This window comes from Centroberyx gerrardi, chromosome 12, assembly GCF_048128805.1.
Source record: "Centroberyx gerrardi isolate f3 chromosome 12, fCenGer3.hap1.cur.20231027, whole genome shotgun sequence".
Taxonomy (NCBI): Eukaryota; Metazoa; Chordata; class Actinopteri; order Beryciformes; family Berycidae; genus Centroberyx; species Centroberyx gerrardi.
The window spans coordinates 20,423,203-20,431,752 of NC_136008.1; positions in this window are offsets into that span (position 1 = coordinate 20,423,203).

The following is an 8,550-nucleotide window of genomic DNA, read 5'->3' on the forward strand; positions in this document are numbered from 1 at the left end:
GCATGGCAAGAATCATAAAATGGAGATCAAATATAATTAATAAAATGTCATTACATAAAAGCCAATTGAGAAAAATGTGGTTTAAGAGGCAATTTAAAAGATGATACAGATTTGATGATACAGCCTAAGCTCTTCAGGCAGTTCGATCCAAAGTCGAGGATCCCCGATGGCAAAGAATCTTGTTTTTAATTAAGACTTTGGAACACCCAATAAGAACAATTAGGTCTGTGATATAGCTTGGTGACTTATCCATGCCTTAAAAGCGATCAGCAAAATCTTGAAATCAATTAGTATGCTAACAGGTAACCAATGTAAAGATGCAGAAATTGGGGTGATGTGATCTTGTCAAGTGTATACAACTTCAAGTAATATTCAGAATCAGAGCATTGTGAAATTATGTCATCACTGCCTCACCCTTGGGATTTTGCCACAAGGAATGAAAAAAGCTGGCTGGAGTGACTGATTTCTGAAACTAACAGTTAACCAGTTGAAGCATTAGATGAAGATATGACGACAGCTTCCAAATGGCTTTATAGGTATTTGGTTCACTGAAACAATTGGGCCTTCATGTTGGTTATACTTTTGAATTCAGGCCAACACTTGATATTAATCTGATTCGTTTTGTATTCCACTGATAGTGCATGATGACAGTTAATATACAGCTCCCATGTTGTGGAGAAAGGCTTCTTGGCTTTCACTTGGGAGACTTTCAACCTTTCATTTACAGTATGTGCTTGCTCACGTATGGAAACGTGTGTTCAGCTTTTTTTCCCCTTTCGCTGCCTTCTCAGAAGGATGCATGACTGTGTGTAGTAAACCTTTCAAAACCCCCATAATTTCCTCGCGGTGTTGATACAATGAAACATTTCATTTATAAAGAGGGATCCAGGCGAACCTTGTGTTGAATTTGAAAACATCGGCTTGCCTCCAGGCACCACCAATATTTCCCCCAGAAGCCTGTGTGTGACGGTGTATGAGTCTTTCACAAAACTAAAACCATTTCGAGGCAAATAGTCATGATTAGTCCCCCCCAACCTCCCCCCCCCCTTAATTTTAATAAAAACAATCAGTTAATTTCCAATCATTCTAGTTTTCCACACAGTTAGAATGTCTTCACTGTGTAGCTGAACCATCCTCTCTTCTTTTTCCCCCCCTTCACTTCAGCAGCTGCCTCATAAAGATGCCCATGTGTGGACCATACCCGGCAGAGAACAGCCAATATCAGCTACTAAATGGCCCATCTCTAATAGGTTTCACTTGTACCTTGTTTTCTTGACAACCACACGGCACTGTCTTATATCCTCAAACAATTCTTCCCTTGTTAGCGCGGGGCTCTCTCTCTCCCGCGCTCGCTTCTCCCTCCCGTCTGACGGCAGGTAGAAATGAGTCATAAACAGACAGCACTCACCATGGCCAGTTGCTGTTTTACTGGGTGCTTCTGACACAGCCAGCTCTGGCTCGCTGTCAGCTCGCTTTAAAAATGAAAAAAAAAAAAAAAAAAAGGAGGAAAAAAAACACAGGCTCTACTCCACTGAAGCCTCCTTTGTGTCTTCTGCTCAAAAAAAAAGGTTTTGGAGTAAAAAAAAAAAAGTCACCCAAGAGGTACTAATATCAGTCTAGCAGGGTATAATAATCACTTTGTGTGTCTGGCACTTATATCATTCGGGACGTCACCTGTATGAGATCATTCACAGGCTCGATATAAAGAATTAACAGCTCCGGCTAATTTGGTTTCAGCTGAGTTGGCTTCGCATAAGGTGTCACTGAAATATTTATAACATTTTCTGTGACTAACTGTGATTCCTTTTTCTGTGCATATGGTTTCTCCATCTGGAGTTTTTGATCATGTGAACAGCTAGACACGCACATATGCAAATCTGCAAGTTATATCTACGTCTGTAAATTGAATCTAATTTGATAAGATGATATATATATCTATGGTTTTGTAGACTTGTTAATGCAAATACAATGCACATATTGCATGTCATGTACGCTGTGAAATGACATAATTGTTCTCTTCAAATTCTCATATTCTTCCTCATTTTTTATATATTGCATATATCTTGAATATACACAGAATTATTCACTTATTTCAGACTGCATTCATATTTTCTGTATATTTTGTACTGTACATATTTTCATTCAGTTTTCTCTTTGTCTCAGCATTCTACCACCATTTTGCACACCCTCACAATACTGTAATTCATATTTATATATATGTTCTTGACACATTAGAATTGTTGGTTGTGTTGAGTTATTCTTATTCTTATCTAATTTTATTTAGATTCTGTTTTTCTTTTCTTTGCTGCATCCTATTACTATTTTTCCACCGCCACAACTCAATACCTCCACAGAGATCATTAAAGTTTCATCTACATCTTCCATCTTATTAATCTATACAAAAGTTTACCAAAAAGTTGCCATGTGACAAAACCTCCACCTACTGTAAATTTGTGTGGGCCTTATTTTGGCACAAGCTGATCATTTCTTCAACTCAGCAATTGTTCCTCCAAGTAACATAAACATCCACTATATTGTCCGTTTTCAGCGTAATGTGAGTTGTGTGCTTGCATTTTATGTGCAGGCAAGTATAGTTGTTATTACACACAATATTGAATTAGGAAACAGGAGGAAAAACCCTTCACTGGCGCAAACTGAGCCAATAAATATTTCTCAGATAGGTTAAATACCACAGGCTAAATCCAAAATGACAAGGAATCATGTATTTTAAACATTGATATGAATGCCAAATTGCATTGGTTTCTCCTGTTTCAACCAGCCAATCTTCATAAAGAAGGTGACTGGGAAGTAGCGCTTTGGAAAAATACAAGCAAGGGAATTCTCTTTCCTTTTTTCAGATTTTGTTTCAATTTTCTTTTCCGAGGCCGTATTCATGTTACTTTGCTGATAAGATACTGCTCTCACATAAACACACTAAATCAATTCACCCCCCAAAAAACTCCTTGAATATCCACTATAAAGCAGGTAAACGTTCTCCTTTACAAAATATGCTTAATTCCTCATTGGTATTTGAAGGAGTTTGTGAAAGTGCTGCTAATAATAAACGAAAATGTGTTACTTATAATCTTCGTGGTCAACATTTCCCCTGAATTAGTATTTAACTTTGCGTCATTATTCAGTCAGCTTCGAGTAATTTTCAATGGAGAACCAAAATAGAGCACATGGTTAAAAGTGAATTCTGTAATGAATGGATACAACCAGAGGATCCCAGCCACTGAACAACATGAGGTCCTGAACTGTGCTCAACCCGTCTTCTACAAAAGGGCCAATGCAGTTGTGCAATTGCCAGCTTGCTCATCCATCCCCTTTGAGAAAAAGCAAAGCCAACCCATGAACTGCCGAGAGGGTTGGAAAAATGGGCATGGCGTGGATGAGGCAAACAATACAGCAATTCAGGGGGATGGATCCAGGCAATTTCCTGCTGGACACATTCTAATAATATCTCGAGTATCAAGTACATTAATCATATGCTAAATAAACAGCACGAGGCAGCGTCTAAAGTGAAATAAATCCAACCTGTGGAAATTCAAGATGTAATAGTGCAGATTTGATGCTAGATAAGTAGGGACTGAAATGAGTGAGCCAGGCACCAAACTGAACATCTCCATTATGCTTACAGCCCAGGCTATGCAGGGGCCTTTGCAATTGTGCGTAGTTATTGCAAAAGTGAACCTAAATCTGACTTCACTTCGATTGTTGTTTGTCAGATTCGACCTCTGTGTGGATACAGTTCTTGGTGGTCTGGTCTCTGACATAAGTAAGTCTTGGCAATGTTTCTGCAACTTTGTAATCTGCTCTTGCCAAGGTGCTCCTGGGTCAACCCGGCCAACAGGGCAAACGTAAGTAATGAGTCGCTCCCAGCAAGTCCTGCATCACCCCGCCAGGCTAGTGAAAGAAGAGGTCCGGGCTAGAGGCTTATCAGAACTTCAAACAAAGCCCGTAAAAGTGGAGTAAATATAAACAGTCATTTGCCATTTCCGCCTCTGTAAATCAAAGTGTTGTGTGTTTTTATAGGACGGAGCAGTTACAGGCAGTGATGGCGTTGACCACACATGATATAAGTGTCTGTGTACCCCAGTCCAATATTGGGATGCTGTCAGAACCATGAACACATTTCAGCATGCAAAACAGCTATCCATCATTTTACGTGTTTGTCTTGCAGAAAATACTCCTCTGCCTTAATAGGATAAACTTAAAGGGGGCTGCAGTGATGGGCCAAAGATTCCATGAAAAACCTCAGCTCTCCAGTTCCATGAAAGCTTTCTTGGTCAACAAATGAATCCAAGACAGGGAGAGGAGATGACACTGCCAAAGACACCCACCACTGGCCTCCCTCTAATATCTGTCAAAAAATAAATCAATAAGATCTGAAGACAAATGCCTCGCCACTGGATGTTGCAAAGCCAAGCATCCCCGCTCTGAATCCGAATTCCAGCATCTCATATGAATTTCAATGATTCTTTTGTAGACTTTTTAGATATGCATCACCTCGCTCCTAGTGCGTGTCAGGTTATAAATCAGCAGCCCACACTCCTGATTCGGAGCCCAGTGCTGACTTCAGCACTGTCGCACTCGATGGCAGTGGGATCAAGGTTATCGACCGAGCCTGGGGGCCAGGAAACAATACAAACTCGCAGCGAGCACCCAATGGCACCAAGCATGGCAGAACATCTGCACAGCACATGTCCACGGTGCAAAGAGGGAGCGACTTGTACTCACACACGTCAGCAATATCGCACGAGCCAAACAGGGGAGTCGATCAATATTTGACCCCCTCTAATTCTTCCTCCACAAGCCCTGTTCCCAAGCCGACTCCTCATGATATGCATAACTTCACTTTTCCTCTGCAATTTTCTCTGAAAACATGACATTACAGGGAATGTGCTGCTATCTCCAAATTTGCGGTCATGAGCATTCTTACCAGAAAAGAAAAGTGAAATCGGATAACTCCAGATTATGCTGTTTTGCTATGGGTTTTCACTGTACAAGGGATGGGATTCGATTATTCTTGTTCATCTGGATTCTGAATTTCTGTAATAATTGCTGTTGCGCGTATTTATGTAACTAAATGGAGGCCTCTGAAGAAAACCGTTCTCAGAATAGTGGGAAGAAAGCAACTAAGGATAGCGAACAATAGTCATGACTTCTCTGAATGTCAAACCTCAAGTTAGACCCCCTGAGAGGATGTAAAAGTGCTCTATATTTCAAGCTAGAACAATACAAAACATGCTGGGGAATGAATGAACCTCACCAGTCGCTGCAACTCGAACATGTACCTTCAGACCAAGAGGAGAATGATGTGTGTTTTGGATTCTAGGCTGCAAAAATTTTAATATTTGGCTTGAAGATGTCAAGAATTGTTGCACTGTTGCCAAATCCTACTTTTAAAGATCAAAATCCTTCTGCAATTGTACTGTATGAGGATTATGTAAGAACAGGCTCAAATGCAAAGTCGTCCAATTTGCCTTTTCTCATTGTCATCAATTCCAAGCAGAGTATAGTGATGTGTGCGTGTGGAAATCAATTTATTGCAGTGTCAAAAGCTTGTAGCGCTGGGTTTCTTCTCATTCTAAACTCCCATCACTTCTTATGATGGAACATCTATCTAATTGCCTTGATTGTAGATGTTGAAATGCGGCAGAACACCCACAGACTACGCTGAAGTCTTTTGGAGGTAATCTCATGCATGGTGATGTTAAATCCTTGTTTGAATTGACTTTAATGAGAAAGGACGATTGGCTATTAAAACCAATCCAGCAACACATAATATACTACATGTGGTAATACTCCACTCCACAATGAGCAATCACACTACTACACGAGGTGTCTGGGGAGCTATACATCCTAAGCTTCGTACTGTGTGAGTAACGTCAATTACCAGCGTGGTGCTGCTCTGACATGCGGCTGAATATTGTTCTTGGCACTCAAACTAAGGGAGAGAAGAGCGAGAGAGTGAGGAAGCCTAATTGTGATGTGCCATAATTTCCCGCTCAGGGCCTCTCACTCAGGATATGGGTGAGGTCAAAGGTGCAATGGAGGGAGTCCATCAGAGGCAAAGCGTGCTGAAGTCATCTGTACAGAGTTATTCGCGGTGAGGTGAAAGCAACTTGGTCAGACAGGGGACCTAATCAAATTTCAAAGTAAACACAGAGCCGCCGGCTCCAGAGGGCTGAGTCCAAACATTGTTGCTAATTGCATCTGTCTTCATTTTCCGCAACTCACTGTACGACACCAACGAAAAAGAAATCTAGATGGAACAGGAACTGTTTCAAAACCACAGAGAGCACCTCAACCTTACCTCAATTTTTAGTTCATAACTGTTCATTTTAGAGATTGCCAACTCTGATTGCTTCTGTCAGAAATCAAAATATAATGCCTGTGAAGTGTTTCTACTGGAATATTTCTTTTTTCATACATGGAGGCTGAAAGGGAAAATATATATATGCTTGTCCCGTGTGCCATATGTGGGGCTTCCAGAGCATGGAAACCTACGTAAGCACCAGTCAAGTAGTACAATTTGGGTTTTCAGATGGCTGCAATTGATCTCCCATATTGTGACATTTCTGTACAAGAGAGCTGCTCCAAGCTAAACAGGCGCCTTATGTCAAGATACTTTTTTTTCACCACCACCGGATCCAGCTGCATCTCAAAGTTATGGACAGCTTGTGCACAGAAGGCTTTTACCATCATGTCCTGAAATCCCGAAAGTCAGGTCCGCTGTCTGGAGTTTAGTGCAGGTCGCTATCAGGGTCCTGGCCTTCAGTAGCACCTTGGCAGAGAGGGGAAAGCCCTTTACCCCAAAGGACAGTGTTTGCTTGTTTTAATGTGGTCGCTTCGGTATTTGGTGTTCCAGCAAAAACCCAACCACATATCAACTGACTGCCATGTGCAGACTTGAAAATTACAAGTCCACAGATCGCCAGAGCTGAGCGTAACTTAAACTGTACACAGTGTTATTATTTGTATCCCTGACAGAGATGATGACATTTTATAGTCCTCTTGTGCACTTGCACTTGCCCAGTACTGATGATGCTATGCCGTTTTACAATATCCATGTCCTTCAGAAAAACATACCCTTGTTGCCCTTAGACAATAGAACATTTACAAAGTATACATATCAATAGGCGATCGTGCAGTGAGCAGCACTGGAGATGACATCAGATCTCTGAAATGTCTCTGTAAGCGGGTTTGTGCTGAGTCCACCTCAACAAGTGTGTAATGTGGTAAGAGAGGAGTGCGTAACATACACAGAGGGGAGATGAGATCCACAGAGGCTCCTGAGGGAAATCAGGAAAAGAAATGGGAGATGTGCTTGGAAAGCACATTTCATACTTTCAGAGGAAACTGATAGATTCTAGGCTCAGCCTACTGTCCTAACAGATCCTTCAGAGGGGAATTATTTGAAAATGTTAATGGAACATGAGAGCGACAGCATCTGGATCATAAATGGTTACAGTGGAGGTGCAGCCTACTAACCATCATGGTGCATATTGCTGGACAGTGCTATGGGCATGCTAGTGCAGATTTATGGTACAAAGTTAGTAGCTGTAACAGGCTTCACAGTCGGCCTGTGCCTAAACCAGAGCAGCTGTCATTTGGGCTTGAAAGTCATAATAAACAACTGGCCTCAACTCAACCTGCACAGCATATAAATCATAGGTTAGTTCTAATGGTGTCTTTATTGGCAAGATACACCAAGGTTTCAAATGCATTAAATGATGTCATTGTATCTATTTGTCCATATAAGTAGTTAAGCTTTTTTCATGCAACATATCACATCTCATTACAGTGTAAAAGAAAGGAGACACCATCAAGTTCATGCCTACAAAATAGGCATTTCCAATTTAAATTAACATTCAAATCTATTGTCGAGTCTGAATTTGAATCGAAGAAGTGACTCAGGCATAGTTTAAATAATTCACTGATCTGTCTTGCAAAAGGAACAGGTTGAAAATAAAATGATGTGCATAGTGCAACATAAATAGGTAGCTAACATAAGCTTCTGCCTCATCTGTAAATGTCAACATCAGCTAAATAAAATGAATATGCATAGCAAATTACAAAATGCATAGCAAATTGCAATTTTTCTTTTTACTTTGTTTATTTAAAGCACCATGCTCTTTTCCAGCAACACCCTGCCTCGCATGCATACAGTTCCACACATTCTCAGTGCCACCACAGTCTTCTGCTGTTGGCCACTGAGCAGCATTAAGAGTAGAGTGCCTTGCTCAAGGGCATCTCAAAGGTAGTTGTTGAGGGAGGGGAGAGCAATTCATTACTTATACATTTTCCCAATTCACATTTTCCCAGCCAGTTTTGGGATTAAAACCAGCGGCTTTCAGGTCTCAGCCTGCTTCAACCTAAGGGTATGCTTGCAGCCCCCTAAATAAATAAAAATAAATACAGCCAAGGCCCTGACAGAGAAATAAATGAAACATATATACAATATGGAATAACCCAAAAATATGAAATATGCATTATGAAAATAAATGAAATATCTACCTAATATCTACCTAAGCCCTAAGAGCT